We start from the raw sequence: 17976 nt of genomic DNA on the forward strand, positions 1-17976 counted from the left end.
ATCCTCCAGCAGCCAAATCTGCTTCAGTGAAGCCCTAGGAAAATGCAGAAAAACCCGATCTGGCCCTCAGTACATGCCTTCCCAATAATATCAGGGGTGAAACAAGGATGCCCATTATCACCACTGTTACTCAATATTATAGGAGAAATGTTGGCTTTAGCAATAAGAAAAGAAAAAGAAAAAGGAATTAGAATAAGCAATGAAGAAACAAAGCTATCTTTGCATCACATGATGGTATATTTAGGGAATCCTAGAGAATCAACTTAAAAACTACTTGAAATAATTAACAATTTGAGCAAAGTTGGGGGACATAAAATAAAGCCCCATGAATTATCAGTATTTCTAAATATTACTAACAAAGCCCAGCAGCAAGAGATAGAAAGAGAAATTCTATTTAAAATAATTGTAGACAACATAAAATATTTGGGAGTCAATTTGGGAAGACAGATTCAGGAACTATATGAGCATAACTACAAAACACTTTTCACACAAATAAAGTCAGATCTAAGTCATTGGTAAAACATCAGTTGCTTGTGGGTAGGCTGAGCTAATATAGCAAAAATGATAATTCTACCTAAACTAATTTACTTATTTAGTGCCATCTCAATCAAACTACCAAAAAATATTTTATAGAGCTAGACAAAATAATAACAAAATTCATCTGGAAAAACAAAAGGACCAGAATATCAAGGGAAATAATGAAAAGAAATGCAATCTATCTAAACTATCTAAAACTAAAACTGTATTATAAAGCAGCAGTCATCAAAACTATTTGACAGTGGCTAAGAAAGAGAGTGGTGCATCTGTGGAATGGTTAAGTACACAAGACTCAGTCATCAATAACTACAGTAATCTACGTTTGATAAACCCAAGGACCCCAGCTTCTGGGTTAAGAACTCACTTTTTGATTAAAAACTGCTGAGAAAATTAGTTAACAGTGTGGTGAAAACTGGGCATAGACCAGTGCCTGACACTCTACACAAGAATAAAGTCCAAATGGATACATGATCTAGGTATAAAGACTGATACTATAAACAAATTAGGGGAGCAAGGAAAACTCTGAAATTGTTTTTTTTACAGCCAATGTCTCTGATAAAGGCCTCATTTCTAAAATATATAGAGAACTAATCAAATTTACAAGAATACCAGTCATTCCCCAACTGATGAATAGTCAGAGGATGTGAACAAGCAATTTGCAAATGGAGAAATTAAGGTTATCTATAGTCACATGAAAAATGTTCTAAATCATTATTAATTACAGAAATGCAAATAAAAACAACTCTGAGGTACCACATCACACCTATAAGATTGACTAACATGAAAAAACAGCAAAAATGCTAAAATCTTGAGAAGATGTGGGACTATTAGAACACTAGTACATTGTTGTGAACTTACCCAACCATCCTGGAGAAAAATTTGGAATTACACCCAAAGGATTATGAAACTGTAGATACCTTTTGATCCAGAAATATCACTTTTGGTCTGTATCCCATAGAAATCATAAAAATGGGGAAAGGACCCACATATACAAAAATATTTATAGCAGCTCCTTTTGTGGTGGCAAGGAATTGGAAATTGAGGAGATGTCCATCACTTGGAGAATGACTGAACTGGTTGTGGTATATGATTGTAATGATATACTATTGTTCCATAAGAAATGATAAGCAGGTAGACTTCAGAAAAACCTGGGAAATCTTGCATGAACTGATGCTGAATGAAGTGAGCAAAACAAGGAGAAGATTGTACACAGTAACAGCAACATTGTATGATGACCAACTTTGATAGACTTAACTCTTCTCAGCAATACAAGGATCTAAGACAATTCCAAAAGATTAATGTTGGAAAAAGCTATCCAGAGGAAGAACTATGTAGTCTGAATGCAGATTGAAGCAAATTGTTTTCTCTCTTTTTTTGTTTTCTCTTTCTTGTGGTTTTTCCCTGTGGTTCCAATTCTCTACAACAAAACTGATATGGAAATATGTTTTTTAAAAGAAAATGAAAAAATATAAAAATAATTTTTATACCAGACCTCAGATGTAATTGTTTTAGAGAACTCTCAAAGAGTAAATTCTCCCCAACAATGCAGACCAAGAAATGTTTTGCAGTTGACTGCATTTGAAGGCTACCTGGGGGACTTTAAGAAGTCAAGAGATTTACCAAGTTTGTAGCTTAGTTAATTAATTATAGAAAAAGAATAAAACATGATTATCTCAACAGATTTAGAAAATGCCCTCAACAAGACACTGTGGTTATTTATGCTTAAAAATGCCAGACTTCTTAGGGATAAGATCTTCTTTGCTACAGGCAAACATGACTATTAAAATCCAAGAGTTTGTAACTTTCTTAATAAAATCAATGGTAAAGCTCAGATATTCATTATTTCCATTATTGTTTGATTTAGTGCTAACAATGACAAGAAAAGGTATAACCATAGGCAAAAAAGGAGATCATACTTTCTCCATTTTAAAATAATAACAATTCACTTAGCAGATTCATAGATTTAGTTTTTTTTAAAATGAAAGAAAGTAATATCTTCAGTAAAGTATCAGGATTTAAAATAATACAACAGAAATCACTAGCCTTTCTGTAGAGTACCAATAAAATTTAAGAGGGTAAAAAGAGATTGTGCTTAGAATTTCTACAACATATAAAATATGCTAACCTAAACAAATACATTCTGTACAAATACATTTCAGCGGTACATAAGTACCACTAAAATATTCTTTAAAGAAATAGATAAAACATAATTAAAAGGATGATTTTTTATAGTTAGGTTGTACTCATATAAAAAGATATTGTGGAATAAAATAATTCACAGAGCATTATTCCATTCAAGTTAGAAATTCAAATTATTCCATTTCAATTACACATACACACACACACACATATACACAACACACAACCACAAACCAAACCGTTTTCAGTGTCTTGGATATTCAAGATATACAGAAAATTGTTTTAAAAATATGTAAGAACAAAAAGTCTTCTCCAAAAGACAGTAATAAAAGAATATGAAGTTTTAAAATAAGAACTGCAGCTATAAACAATCATCCCACTAGACACTTGTGGGTAATCTGCAGTCTCACCTGATATTGTTCCCTTCTCCCTCCCTGGAGAAGAAACCTCTATCTCCAAGGCTGTTAATCCTTTCTTTGTGATCTGGGGCTTTTTCTTGCTATTGAGAGAATGATTACAATCTGATTTAATCCACTAGTCAACAACAAACCATTCATCATATCCCATTCAGCCACTAATCTTGCTATCTACCCTGCTGTAATGATAATTTAAATGGGAAGATCTTTCCTATTCATTAATAGGCCCATGTGACCTGCCTTGGTCACATGGAAGCCTGAGTCACATAAATCTGAGTCACATGGAGCCTGTAGTAGGAGGAGTTTGATGAATGGGTGGAACAGGAAGAGGTGGAACTAGAGCAGAGATGAGAGGAAATTACTGAGTTTAGTCAGAACTAGGAAGAATGCAGGCAAGCAAACAGCTGGCTAGTGTAAGTGAAAGAGTTTGCTTGTGATTTTGTTTTAGGGGGCCTGCCTGTAATTTTTAAATGGAGCTGATTTGTGGGAAGCCTAGCAGGGGCAAGGCTTAGGGATGGTGTTGTTCTCTGCACTGTTATTGTATATAAATTTTTGTTACTATGATGGATTTGGCGTTCTGGTGTCTAAATAAATGTTTTAGTTCTGTCTTCCATGGAGAGAGTCTGCTGTATTTCACAATTCAGAATTGCACCTAGATATTCATGGCCACCATTTATTACTGTGAATAAATCATTGGCGCTACACCTGCTTACATACATGTGTATATGTGTGCACACACACACACAAACATACTCTTTCCCCTTCTTCCTCTGGAAAAACTATCACAATACTACCATTGCTTCTGGAAGAGATGTGACAATCAGTTGCTGCAGGCCTCCATTCTTGATCTTTGTGACTCTCCACAGCAAAACTCACGCTCCTAGCTGCCATTTTATATGTTCTGTCTCTCCCTATTAGAAGATAAACTTCAAAATAGGAATTGTTTCACCTTTGTATTCATATTCCATGAAACCTAATTCATGTCTAGCACACAGTAGATGCTTAATGAAAGGGGTTTTATTCATTTATTTATTCATTCACCTATTTGAAAAATGCTCAGAACACTACTACATCACTGGTAGAATTTTTAAGTAGTCCAAATGCTCTGGAAAACAATTTGGAATTATGCAAGAAGAGGGATTAAAATTTTTATTCAGTATTTCAACTATTGGTTATATATCCCCTGGTCATTAATGGCTGAAAGATTCTATATACAGAAGAATTTCCACAACAACACTTTTATGATACCAAAGAATTGGAAACAAAGTAGGTAACTATTGATTAGGGTAATGATAGAACAAATTATTCTATGTGATGTAATGAAATAATATTTCATCAATAACAAACAATGGAAATTAGTAGCTTAGAGAAACATGGAGAAGCATTTATGAATTTATAAAGAATAAGAAAGTAGAACCAATGGAATGATGTACACATAATGATTTCAATGGTATTAAGGAAAGGAATGCTGAAAGTCAACTAATTCTGATAAATTGTTATGAAAAAAAATCTCAGTTCTGCAGAACAGAGGGCAAAACAAACATTCCTTCCCTCAGAGGTCAGGTCACCAGTGCATAATGTTACATTTCCTCTCCAATGCAGTCACTGTGATGGTTTTGCTTCATTGATTTTCTTTGTCAGTAGTGGAGAGCCTGTGGAAGCTGTGCATGGGGTTATTGTAAAGTGGCAATGGTAGTGAAAAAGTCAATAAAACATAAAAACAAAGGCAAAGATAGCATGCTTATCAAATTTGAAGATGGCCTGAAGTTAGGGAAGATAGAACTGATTCAGATAACAGAAATGATGCATCAAAAGATCAACAGGTTGGAAGAGTGGGGTAGATCTAATAAGATAACACTTAATAAAAATAAATGTAAAGTTCTTTGCTTAGGATGAAAAATCATTTGAATGATGATCAATATATGAGATGTCCAAAAACTCCGTGAAAAAGAATGAGAGAAGCTCAAAATGAGTTAACAATGTGCTATGGTGGGCAAACCATTTTTAAAAATGTAGCTAATGTGCTTTTTTCTTGTCTAGACTTGTGATTCATGTGGGGAACTCCCCATGAGGAAAGGCTCTATATCTATGCAGATTAGCAACTATTCAACAATTTACAGTCTTAGAGACTTGTTTGGAGTACTGAAGGGGTAAGCTACTTAGGATGGGTCACACTGGGATTTGGTGGGTCAGATATGAGCTATGGAGTCAGGTCATCCTGAATATGGTGCAGCCTCTTCATGCATTATACCACACTGCTTTTCCTATTTTGAACACAGGTTGTAGTAACATTCACAAAAAGAGAGGTACACTTTACATGAATCAGACAAGGGATGATTATTTCTGCTTCTAGATGCCACATTTTAGGAAGGATATTGACAAAATGTCTGTGTCTGGATGAGGAAACCATGATGCTAAAGAAATTGAAAACTCTGCCATAGACATATTACTTGAAGGAATTGTCAGCTAGTCAAGAAACATTTATTAAGCTCTTACTATGTGCCGGGCACTATTCTAAGCACTGAGGATAAAAAGAAAGCCAAAAGCAAAGTTTCTGTTCTCATGGACCTCACTTTCTAGTGGGAAAGATAATATGTAAATAACTAAGTACTTATACTATACATACAGCATAAATGGAAGGTCATCATAGAGAGTGCTAGCAGTTGAGAAGGTTGGAGGTAGAGAGTGGGGGATTCGGAAAGGCCTCTTGTAAAAGGTTGGATTCAAACTGATTCTTGCTATCACCACCATTATCCTCTTCCTCCTCCTACCACTGCTGCTTCTCCCCCTCCTCACCTCCCCTTCCCTTGGAGAGGGTCACCCTGGTGCCTCTTTTGTGAAATGGCGACTAGAGAGACCCCCAGACTCACCAAGGTCAATTAAAAGCCAAAGGAAGGAGTCAACACTAAAAACAATGACCACATTAATTTAAAGGTGGAAGAGCAAGATGGTTCAGTGATGCAATTTAAGATTAAGAAGCACACACCACTTAATAAACTAATGAAAACCTATTGTGAATGACAGGGTTTGTCAGCGAAGCAGATCAAATTCCAATCTGATGGGCAATCAGTCAATGAAACAGACACACCTGCACAGAGAAAATGGAGAATGAAGACACAATTGATGTATTCCAGCAGCACAGTCTACTCCAGAACTGTGCTCCCAAGGAAAACAGTACATTCACAATTAGAAAACAAAGATTTGGTTCATTCACATCCTGACTACTGCAGTGTAGTTTTCTCTCTTCTTTGATTCCCTTCTCCCATTCCTTTGTTTTATATAAAGTAACTGGTGCATGTGCACAGGAATAATGCACATATTTTTTAACTAAATGGCCAATGGAATGTTTTGATAAACATCAAATGGAGATGGGGAGGGTGAAAAACAAACTGGTTTTGTGAAAATATCCCTTTTCTCCATTAGTGGCATGCTCATTCAACTTTTATCCTTATATTCCAGTAAATTATTTTGTTCTCAGGGATTGGGGCGGGGGGGGGGGGGGCAAGCCAAGATGGTGGAGTAGAAAGGCGCACATACTCTAGCTCTTCCCCCACAGTCCATAAAATACCTGTAAAGAATGACTCTCAACAAATTCTAGAGCAGCAGAAATCACAGAACAACAAAATGAAGGAGATTTCCATCCCAGGGTGACCTGGAAGGCTGATAGGAAAGGTCTGTGGCACTGGACATCGAGTGTAGCACAGCCCAGCCTTGGCTGGGCAGGACTGGGAGGAGCAGGACCAGAACAGGCCTCAGGAGCAGAATCCCCAGCAGCAGCAGAGGTTCTCAGATCCCTCAACCCACAGGCCACAAAGACCCTTCAAAGGCCAGTGAGAGGGCTTTTGCAACTGGGCCAGAAGGGAGCAGGGTCCTCCCCTAGCCCCAGCCCCAGGCAATGGGGGGCAGCAGCAGCAGGCAGCAGCAGCTGCAGTGGCAGTGGCCACAGCAAGCAGCAGCCAGCATCCATTGTTGCAGCCCTCAGTTTAAAGCCCCTGGGGGAATTGAGCAGCTGATCTAAATCTCAGCCCTGAGCATGGTCCTGGGATAAGGAGGAGTGCTGGTATGGCAGAGCTGGAGGTCATTGAGAAGTGAACTCCTCTCCCTTGATTGTGCTACCTTGGAGGAACTGAGATACATTACCATAAAGAAATTGATCCTAGATAATTTTCCCTTCAAGTCAACTATCTTGCTGTTCAAATAAATTTCTTGATCAAAATAAAAAAAGAAGAAAGTCAGGAAAACCAGGGACAGAGGCAGGGAGAGAGAACATCTGAGGCATGGAGAACAAGTAGCACAAGTTTTTAAGATGAAGAGATGGAAATTCATGTGGGTGAAACAGCAAGTAGACCAGAATAGCTGAATTGTAGAGTATGTGGAAGGGAAACTAAGAAAAGGACAGATTGAGAAGGTATTTAAATGCCAAACAGAGAATTTTATATTTGATCCTGTCCTCACACTTATCAAATCTAATTAATATTCTCACTAGTATGCATGTTTATGTATATTTTAAACATTTCAGTTTCTTCTGAACCAGTGACATTTTCGATTCTAACCTTAATGGCTTCTGGTAATTTTATTATTGAGTTTCTCTTGCTTAACAGAAATACTTGCAATTCTACACTTTGAGGACCACAAAGAGCTTTGGTTTACGTGGGTTATTTCTAATGATGTTTACCATATCCAAAATTAGAATGTCTGACTATTATGAAAATAGTTTTGACCTTTTGAATACTCTAAAAGGACATCAGAGATATCCAGGGATCTGTGGGTCACACTTGGAGAAATAATTTTGCTGGCTTTGTAAAATCTGGATGTTATCTTGGATTAAGGGAAGGTTATATTCTTCTCCCTCCACTAACAGAGTAATTTCTGGGAACAAGTAAATGGCATATCTAGCTATGAAGCTCTCCTGAATCCCAAACCAGAATTGTCTTATTAATGTTAGAAATTTTGGAGTACGTTTAATCAAAACATCACACTTATGTCAATTGACTTCCCATTGGAGCACCAGTTCTGGCAAAACTCTTTAAGCAGGTTTGAAACTATGATTCTATAAGAATTTCCAGAGAAGAATGGCTGAAAAGGATTCCAGTCTACATTGGAGATTAACACTACAGTATATAAGAAAAAATAATGATTTTTTTTTATCATAGAAACACAGAAGTAGAATTCTAGAAGGGACCTTAGAAGTCATCAAGTTAAACCTATACCCAATTAAAAATCCCTTCTATATCATCTCTGACCATGGGTCATCCCTTTGATAGGGAAACTGCTACCTCCTGAGGTAATCCATTTCAACTTTAAACAACTCTAGTTCTTGGGGAACAAATACTTTTATCAAGCTTAAATCACCCTCTTTGCAACTTCATGATGACCGGGTATAATATTTCACAATCATCTAGAACCTTTTTACCTGACTGAATTGGATTAAATGACTGAAACAGTGGTAGCTCTCACTGATTGTCCACCAGTGACAGCCTTGACCTAAGTGAGACATAGAATCTGATCTGTGCACCAAAAGGTGACAAATAGGAAATGGTATTCCAGAGTGAAAATGGTCTACTTAGTTATTGGATATGGGATATTGCCATTAAACAACATCCAATGCTCTTTTGGAGGCTCATGAACTCCATCTTCCAAGATCTGCTGGAATTTCAGGTACTGGTTTATCCCAGTGACATTTTCATTTGGTCCTGTAACTTCACCCACCTTGATTGCAGATCATCTTCTGGTCAGTCAGTTAAGCACTTATCTTTGTACAAGGATGCTGAGCACTGGGTATATAAAGAAAAGCAAACACCATAATCTCTTCTCTCATCTTTTGCACCTGGGATACTCAAATACTTCCTTAGAGTGATGAAAATGGAGACTTAGATTAAGCACTCCACCTGAAATTAATGTACCATTCACTGACTTTATTCTCTTCACACACAACTAAATGGTATGGAAAGGAGTAAAAACCTATCAATGATGCCTTCCTGACTTCTGTTACTGTCCATGTGGATTTCATGATAGAATTTCCCATCAGCAGCTATATTCTACCTTGCAGAATGACCAGAACGAAAGGGGTCAGTTATGTCCCTTTTCAATATTAGCCTTTGTAGGAAGGTTGAACAGATAGTCTATGTTCTCCTTTCCTCAGGCTCTATTTTGAAAATTGTGCCCTACAAACTGCACTTAAATATGAGAACACACAAGGGGAAGTAGAAAGTATGGCACAGATTTAAAGTGTTATCTGTCTAAACTTTTCTATGCCTGCCACATTTGAGAGAGTCAAGTACTTTTAGAAGAAAAATCTTATTATACACATAAAAATAAGTCAAAGTGTCCTCATAAATTTTTTTGTTGTTATTTAATTGGACTTGATTACCTGAAAAATAATGATATTGTCTTCTTTTCTCATTTGCCACTCAGTCTGAGAATTGGTTGTGCTATTATTTTTCTCAAGTTTAATACCTCTTCAGTTTTACCTAGTTCTTCTAAATCTTAAACTTTGATGTCCTTTTATGAAATCATGCAAACATTTCTGAAGAAGATATTTACCATCATTGGATGTCCCACAGATTGCCATCCACATGCAATAGTAAGGAATTTTTTCTTCCAAAAAAATCAATATAAATTAGTATTAATCATTTTCCTTCTTCACAGTTGCAGCTTTTTTCTTGTTTCTCAATCTGTACACTATGATAAGCAGCTTTCAGCACTGTAATAGTTCTGTATACTTAGAGTTTCATGTGACTTGGATAAAATATTCTCTGGGCTTGATGCCAGGCTATCTCTCTTCCCTTGAGTTGAACTGGCATGTTGGGAAAACTCTTCTGTTCTGGATAAGCCATTTCTAAATGCCAGAAGAGGTGGAGTGGTTTTGGAAAAGGAATTTGGGAGAGAAGTATGAGATATGTAGAAAGGAAAAGACAGATAGTTGGAAACAATTCAGAGTTTATACGTCAATGGAGAGAGAAGCTGGGGGTTAGGGGTAGGGCACATTAAAGACCAGGATCAGCAATAACAAAAAATGATTTATGGTATTAAGTTAAAATTAAGAAACTAAACACTATTTCAAATTAAATGTTTTATCTTAGAGAGGCCAAATGTGTTGTGGGTCATTTTGGACAAAAGCTTAAGAAATCAAAATTTATTTGTTTTCATCTAGATGTTGCAGAATCATGCAGAAATGATCTTAGTGTTACCTACTAACCCGAAGAGTAATTTTCACTTCTCTGTGGATTTTATCAGTCAGGGGGAAAAAATCAATACTAAATCATCTTTCTAGTGAACCAAAAAAAAGTGAATCTAAAATCATAATATTGTAGATTTTGAGTTGGAAAATTCCTTAAAAGTTATGTAGTTTTGATCACTATTTTTTTTTATCTGGCTTTACTGATTTCATTGGAACTTCAGGTGAAGAAACTCCCTGTACCGATGCACTTCTACATCTGCTTTGCAACTTAAAGTCTTAGAGAGTTGCTTGAGATACTGAGAGATTAAATGACTTGAACAGAGGCACTGTCAATATGTGACAGAAGAAGGATTTGGATCAAGGTTTCTCAATTCCAGATCCAGTTTTCTATCAATTATACTATGCTGTGTCCTTGACCTTAATTTTTCAAATGAAGAAACTGAGACCTAGAGTCCTTATATTACTTATCAATGGTCACAAAGGTAGAAAATAATAAAGATTTGAACTAAAGTCCATTGTTCTTTCCACTACTGTAATGCTAATAAGATTTATGTTAATGGGAGTTAAAAATCTTCCCCACCCATTAATAGGCCTCAAGTAGAGACCATTTGGAGGAGGAAGTTGTTTAAAGGGAAGATTTTGTGTTTATGTGGAAGTTTGCTGGCTTAAAGGCTTTCACACTTTTTGGTAATTAGACTCCAAGGAAGAAGATGGGTTGTGATGCCTTCTGTCTATATATTCAGGGTTCACTCACTGGAAGAGTGTTCCTATGATCTGGCCAGAGGAGTCTCTGGGTAGCCATTAAGGAGACCCCTGGCTTTGAAAACTCAGATATTGCTGCTTCTCTCTCTGATAACTGTGTATGTATATAATGGTCACACTGTCACATCTGTTTGTTGATCTCTGATATATGTATTGCTTATGGTCAGACAATTAAAAGCCTTATCTATTGGTCTTTATTTTTCTGCTTGTATTTTCTCTGTTGAAATATATTATTAAAGAAGATTATTGACCCCTTTAAAGTTGCTTTCCTTAGAAAAGCAAATCTCAGAACCTGTGCTAGAAGGCCATCCTAGATGTGCCAGGGTGCTTACTGTTTCAGCTACTAAGAGTATTTCAAAGCATATGAATAATTAATAAGGATATTCTTTCCACTGGTATAGACACATAACATCAGGCATGATTCTTATCCATCCTCTCTAACTTAAGGCTATTTGCCCTAGCACTTTAAGAAACCACTAAGAATTTTTCTCTCTTTTTGTAAAGAACAACTCTATTTTGGAAGCAAGGTTTTGTTTTGTTTTGTTTATTTTCTCCAGTGCAGGTACTAGACATAATCTATGTAAATGTATTCAAGAAGCCAGTGAATAATTGTGTTATATTGGCATTGCATATGACATTGAAGCATCACAGCAAATGTTAAAGTATTGTGGCATTGTTGCACTGATATTATGCATTATATATTTTAGTCTTTAAGTGAATAAGCCATCATGGCTAGCCAATTCTTGGAGAACTGTTGCTTGTTCGATACACTTGAGGCTCATCTAAGATTGCTGATTGGGGGGTTGGAAGGGTGTCTATCCTTTAATGATATGTTGAAGAGATTTTATATAATGCTAGAAATGTGTTTTGGGAAGGAGTATAGATGTCTCTGCATAAAGGTTATGGAAAAATAATACAGTTGCTATATTGTGTGAAGTTTAGTACACTGTGAGGCATTCCTAGATACCCAAATAATAATTGTCAAGTAAGATAGTTGTACATTGGTTACTGAGTCTACAGATGCTAAATATGAGTTGGCAAATTGTGTTTAACATTTTCAGATTTGATCAGGATGACCCATTAATGATATAAAAGACTTCCACAGGGAGAGTTCTTTCTCCTAAACAGCCAGTAACTCTCAAACATCCTATGAAGAAAAGTGCATAGAGAGAATTCTATGAAGAGCTTGAGAGAAGCTTAAGATTTTGGTTTTTTTTTTTTTGCAATTATTAAAAAGGATAAAAGAGCAAAAGGACTAATATAACTTGGAGGAAAAGTATTAAGATGTTGCTTAAGAGACTTCCATTATTATCTGAGGTGAGTTAAATGATTTGTGCTGGGAGTTTCTAGAAAAGCAAATATTTTGAATTGACTTGGGTTGTAACACAGGTCACAACTAAAATATTATAAATATATATATAATTATTTTCATTCCCATCTATTAAAATTATATATATACATATATATTACCAACGCTAATATTTGTCTAATTATAGAAAAAAGTATAATTACTACTGGGAAAGCAGTTTTCTCTAGTTTCTCTAGTTTATGAAATAATATCTGATGAATTGGTTCAAAAATTTTGGGGAGATATTAACTGGCATTTGGTAAGAGGGAAATTACAGTGGGGTTCACAAGCAATAGTACTAGAAAATCTCCCAGCCTTCCACTTCCTTTTCCTATCTTGACACTGAGGAAAATTTTATTAGTCAGAGTAATGAAAATTTGAATAAATTTTTCCATAGAAATAATGCTGTGAAATGTACATAAGTCTTGGAGCACTGTTGTTCTTATAAATTAAACTACATTTTTAACTAAATGGAAAGAAGGTAAATGTAGAAGGAAGGAAGGAGGGAAGAAAAACATTTATTAAGTGACTACTATGCACCAGTCATGGTTCCGAGTGCTTCACAAATGTCTCATTTAATCCTCACAACAACCCTGGGAGGTAAATGATACTATAATCCCTATTTTATAGTTGAGGAAACTAAGGCAGATGAAGGAAAAGTGGTTTGCCTAAGGTAATGCCTAAGACTGGAATGGAGTGCATTGAGCTCTGGACCTAGAGTCAAGAAGATGCATTGACTCTAGACCCAGAGCTCAATGCATTCTAATCTATATTGGTATTAATTTTCTAGAATTTAGATTTCTTCTTATAATGAAGAAGAAATAACCAGATTCTCCTGTCAATTTTAATTTCTACATTTTATAAGAAATTTTTGTTATTATTGTTCTTCTTAAATCAGCACTCATGTTTGAAAAGGGGAAAGGAGAGAGCCCATGTACAAAATTGTTTATCCAAATAGAACTGTTGTAGCTTAGTCTTTATAGACAACTAAAGTCTTAGGACAGCTGCAGACTGGGATGGAGGGAGGAAGTAATGCTGCAAATCTCCAAGTCTGCTTCCAGTACAATTTGTAGGATTGAGTAAAAGAGGTGTAGCAACTATAAAAACTGACTAGAATATGGAGGTGGTTGTGGTTGTGTTTGTGTTTTTGTGTTTGTCCTTCATTCTCTAAGAGGACCATGACATCAAGATGATGACATGACTTGCAGTTGACTTTGATTTGAAGGAAGGAAGGCTGTGCAAGGTCACTAACCTCACCTTCTTTTCCTGAGTCCTCTGGGCCCAGTGGCACGATATTCATCAGGACTGGAGATGACCCAGCATGTATGGCTATCAGGAAATAATCAGTAAGAGAGAAAGGGCCATCAGGATATAATCAACATGAGAAAAAGGAGAAAACAAGGTAAGTTAGGCAAACAGTTAATTGCCTCTAACCGTTTTGTTAATTCCTTTTCATTTCCTTCTTCAAGATGATTCTTGAATTCATTTTTCTTGATTGCCACTAATAATGTATGCCATCACACCACCTAACTATATTACTACAGCAGTCTCATGAACTGATTTCCACTTTCTCTCCTTCTGAATTGTACGGCCAGACTAATGTTCCTAAAAACCCTACTTTCAACATTATACCTGAGCAAGAACACAATGTGGTGTATTTGAATACTTATAGTCAAAAGAGATCTAGATTCCTTTTCTATTTTTGACATTTATTCATTTTATGATCATGGGTGAGTCATACTAGTTCCTTCATGTATAAATTATACATCAGTACTTACCTCACAGGGTTGTTATGATGATCAAATGAGATAATATATTTTTCAATTTGCATTTTACAAATCTTAAGGCACTGTATTATTATTATTATTAATCATCTCCATTGTCTATATTCCTTTGCATAGGTTCACCAACCATGACTTGAACTCAGACTCTGAGGCCATCTCCCTATACTCTATACCTCTGGTATTCTGGTTCTAGGGACACAGGAGGCCAAACTCTTTAACGAGCTCTTGGAATGACAATTGGAATGGGCATAAATATTCTAAGCACCAATCAATCAACACAAAAAATGTTATTGTCTTATGTTTCAAGTGCCATGGTAACTGTGGAGAGTACAGATACAAAATAGGAACTTACATGCCATGAAGTACAACTATATAAACATACAGATACAGACTAAATGAGAGATAATTGGGGTAGTACAAGAGGAAGTAAAGGCATCAGAAAAAATTTTCATGTGGAAGAGACATTGAGTTGAGCTTTGAAGGAAATTATGGGTTGGAACAGATGGAATCAAGCAAAAAGTTCATTCCAAGAATAGGGGACAACCTATTCAAAGGTATGGAGGTAAAAGATACATCATGTGATGATATCAGAAAGAAGTATAGTTTGGCTAGACTGAAGAACGTCCAAAGAGGAATATTTTAGAATAAGCCTAGAAACACGGGTGGAAGACATGTTGTGAAGGCCTCTTGCGGCCAACAAGAGAAGTTTGTATTTGATTGTAGAAGTAATGGTAAACCACTGCAATTCACTGAATAAAGGAATGACATGGTCAGTCATCTGTATAGAGGAAGCATAGGAGAGGGGAAAGACCTGAGGCAAATTACAAAGCTATTTCAATAGTCTAGGCCAGAGGTATTTAGTTCCTGGACCAGGATGGTAACTCTTTAAATGGAGAAATGGGAAAAGATGTGAGAAAAAGGAGCACAAGGGGAGCATAGTCTTTCCAAAGACAAAGAAAGAGAATATTTTCAGAAGTTTGAGTAAGAGCACCAGTATTAGCATCATTCTGCTTATCTCTTTGATCTTATTGGGCATTGTTTTATTAAGTACCCTTTTAAAGCTTTCCTCTAGTATTTGTCATTGGACCTGACCTCAGCTTGAGATTTCCACATTAGCATCTTAACTAGAAGCCGACAATCCCCTTTTAGATAGAAAATACCCTAGAGATCATTCAGTTCGTCTACACCATTTTACATATGGACATGACATTATGGTCATGGGTAGAAAAAGCAGAGCCATGATCCTTTTCAGTTTTTTTATATTAGCAACCAACCTCATGTTCACAAACTCTCCATAATCTCATTTTACCATCCAACTGAATTTCACACCTAATAAACATGCCTCCATTAAGGCCAATCTTTTCACAGTCCTTCACACTTTACATATTCATCTCCACTTCCGTGCCTTTTTAAAAATGTTATTCCTTATAAGAATGCCTGCCTGTTTTCCTCCACTGTTCTTCAGTATTTATTTAATCTCTATTTAAGTTTGAATTCTTTCTCTAAATGCCCTTTGATGATTACAACTTTTACTATACTATTGTTTTATGGAATCATTTATTTCTGTGTTCTATTCTCTTTTTCATGAAGTGTTTTAATTCATTCATATGTTCTACTTTGTTTTCTAAACTATTTAGTCTTTTTTCAAGTTTTTCCTCAAGAACTCTAATTTAAATATTTATAGCAGCACTCTTTGTGATGGCCAAAAATTGGAAATCAAGGGCATCAACTAGGGAATGGCTGAATAAATTATGGTATATGAATGTAATGGAATACTAGTGTACTATAAGAAATGATGAACAGGAAGACTTCAGAGAGGCCTGGCAAGACATATGAGCTGATGCTGAGTGAAAGGAGCAGAACCAGGAGAATTCTGTGCGCAGCAATGACCACAGTGTGTGAGAGTTTTTTCTGGTAGACTTGGAACTTCATTGCAATGCAAGGACTTAAAAAAAATTCCCAGTGGTCTTCTAAGGCAAAATGCTTTCCACATCCAGAGAAAGAACTATGGAATTCAATAGCAGATTGCAGCAGATTATTTGTGTGTGTGTGTGTGTGTGTGTGTGTGTGTGTGTGTGTGTGTGTGTGTATTGTGTTTTGGTTTGTTAGAAGATTTCTCCCACTCATTTTAATTCTTAAAAGTATGACTATAGTGAAAATGTATTTAATAGGAATGCACATGTAGAACCTATACAAAATAGTATGCCATCTCAGGGAGGGAGGGGGAACGTAAGGGGGAAGGAGCAGAAAATAATAATCTGTTATATGGTAGTTATTGTAGGACACTGAAAATAAGTAAAATTAATTAATAATAAAAAAGAACTCTAATTTAATCTTTAAACTTTTGTTCATTTCCTCCACCCACTGTTATTGAACCCTTAAATGGCTATCCTTCCTAGTAAAGCAGATCTAAGAACCTAAGTCCTAGCAGCCATCCTGGGTATGCCAGTGTGGTTGCTGTTATATATGGCATAGTCAACAGAATTCTGCATAAACCAAAGAAAAGTATGTGGTTTTATGGGACTAGGATAAATGTCTGTTGTTTCCCAGTTGTAGTGGTTATGGTTCTGTGGAACTCCAGGAGCAGCAGCAACCAGAGGGGAAGCAGGCAAGTATCAGTGACGGGAGAGTTTTCCCAGGTGCCCAGAGCAGAGGCCCTAAGAGATAACCTCTCCTTCCCCTCCCTACCCCATTAGCACTACTGAAGAGAGAAGTCAGACATCAAAGACACCAACGTAATCCACTGTATCACAGGCCATTGCCAATCATCTTGATTTTTTTTGTTGCCACTGTAGTTTGGTAGCTCTGGAAGAGAAATGAGGGTGACAACTTTGTGCAATTCTCTCTTACTTAAAGTCAATTCACATGAAAGTCAAGACATCACCCTGTGATGTCATTGACCTTTCTCAAAAAGGAGGGATAAATAATAACAAAAACAATCAACTTTCATACACCATCTTTTCACCGCCAACCTTTCCTCTTCCCATGTGCTACTGTATCTCTATTAAATCCAGTTATTTCTGGATTTAATTTCATAGCATTTCACAAAGAAAAATGATTAATGTTGCTGGAAATTGAGAGGTATTTTAAATGTCATTCTTATAATTACAATTAAGTATCTAAACAGAAGCCACAGGATATTCATAGTGTACATTCTTGGATATATGCCTTTCTATGAGTTTTATTATCCAAAGGCTTGGGGACAAATCATTCTTGTAGAATACTAGTACAACAAAGCAAAAGAAAAAGGCAAATTAAGAAGAAATCACTATGTCCACTTCAAAGGCAAGAATAAATCAACAGATGGCTAATAATCTGTCCCATTTAAAAACCAAAAAGATAAAATCCACTGGTTCAACCTCTTGAGGAAAAAGGTGACTAGGTGAGCCAGAAAAGGTCATACATTTTAAACCTAATGGCATGGCCAAAAGTAGGTGGAATTCATTTGATTCCTCTAATGGGCTGCTACTGCTATAGTGTGGAGGGAAACAACCAATATAATTTAGCCAACTAGTGCCCTTTTAATAATGTGCAAAAAATAAGTAGAAGAGGCATTTAAAAACAATAGAAAGAACACTGATTTTGAAGTCAGAGGATTGGGGTTTGAGTCTGGGTTAGCATGCTTACTACCTTTATAAACATGGGCAACTTGAAATACTGGAGGCCAAGATGCCAGAATATTGTTAAGTGCTCCTTGTTGCCTTTGAAAAACCCAGAGAATATTGCCCCAAGAAAAATCCTAGAATAGTGGGATCAGCCAAAGGGGTAAACAGTCTCTTAGATGGAGAGGCTAGGAAAATCTCAAAGGCA

Source organism: Notamacropus eugenii, chromosome 3 (genome assembly GCF_028372415.1).
Source record: "Notamacropus eugenii isolate mMacEug1 chromosome 3, mMacEug1.pri_v2, whole genome shotgun sequence".
NCBI classification, from domain to species: Eukaryota; Metazoa; Chordata; class Mammalia; order Diprotodontia; family Macropodidae; genus Notamacropus; species Notamacropus eugenii.